Source organism: Triticum aestivum, chromosome 4D (assembly GCF_018294505.1).
Source record: "Triticum aestivum cultivar Chinese Spring chromosome 4D, IWGSC CS RefSeq v2.1, whole genome shotgun sequence".
In the NCBI taxonomy this organism is placed as follows: Eukaryota; Viridiplantae; Streptophyta; class Magnoliopsida; order Poales; family Poaceae; genus Triticum; species Triticum aestivum.
This window is the reverse complement of record NC_057805.1, coordinates 24,259,704-24,261,054: the sequence shown is the minus strand read 5'-3', so window position 1 is coordinate 24,261,054 and position 1,351 is coordinate 24,259,704.

Sequence of the window (1,351 nt, the reverse complement as noted above, 5' to 3'; positions counted from 1 at the left end):
CGCCGGCGCCGCCCCGCCGACGACCGCCGCCCCCGGGTCCCCTCCTCCTCCGGCGTCGGCCGCCACCGCCGGCTCCTTCTCTCCCGCCGGCGACGAGCTCCTGGAGCTCGGGCTCGATCCAGATCTGTGAGCCCCGTTGACTTTCTCGCGACCTCTAATTTTTCCAAGTCCTGGAGATTCTCAGCAAGTGCTCCTGTTCCCGATGCTATAACTCTGTGCATATAGCTCCGATTCACGCGTGTAATATATCGAATTGTTCGCCTCGTGATGCTCTTCATTTTGTTCAATTTCACCATGTTCATTAGAGGTCATCTTGATGCCCAAATCTTCGTTGGAAGAGGGCTAGTTGCTGTTAATCTCTGGTTCTTATCAGAACTTGGAGATTTTTCATTTTTGTATCATTTATTCTGTGCATCTTTTGAGCATGAGCTCTACATGTGTTTTGAATTATGCCATGCCATCTTTCCAGTGGTATAGTCCATGTATTTTTGTGATCTTTTTGGTGACTAGCACAAGCACGCAAAGTAGGCCCCGTAATAATTCTGATTTCAGGGACTTTGTGATTTCTCTGTGTCTTTGTCTGCTGTAATTTTGTTGCCATGTAAACTTGATGCTACAGAGAGATCCATACATATTTTGGAGATGTTCAATAAAGATGTTTTATAGCTATAGTTGTAATAGATCCATTCCTGTAATTCTTTGCAATTTTAGAGTACCACAGCATGACTCAATCTTGCTCTACTTTTGCTATAAAATATTTCTGGCAGATTCTTAACATGATTGCATTTTTGCCAAGCTTATTGTAGTTGATCCATACATGCTATGAAATTTTTCTTGCCATGGATAGCTTCATAAACATGCCATCTTGCTGTAGGTATGCTTGGGTTGTCATGCATTGCTCTGTAGTGAGTGCATCAAGCTCACAAAGAGGCCTACATATTAATATTTCTGCCATGCTCTGTTTTCTGCTAAGTCTGAAACCTGATAACGAAACTTGCTATGTTTACATGCTTGCCATCATATCTTCTGGTCCTTTTTGGCTTATGGTCAGTAAGGGACTTTTGGAGGTCGTTTGGTACTCCAACGGTTAACCGGGCATCCGCAAAGTCCATTTGAGTGTCCAGCAAAACCCCCCTCTAAAATAAGCCCAAAACCCACCAAACTCTCTTCCATGCTCTAGGTCGTTCGATCACGATCGTGTGGGCGAAACCGCACCTCATTTGGAGCCTCCTAGCTCCCTCTACCTATTTATATGTGGGCATCCCGAAAAACGAAATCACAGACGAACCCTAGAGTTTTTCCCACCGCGCCGCCAGACGCGTCCGTCCGCGCCGGACGACGTCCAACCGCC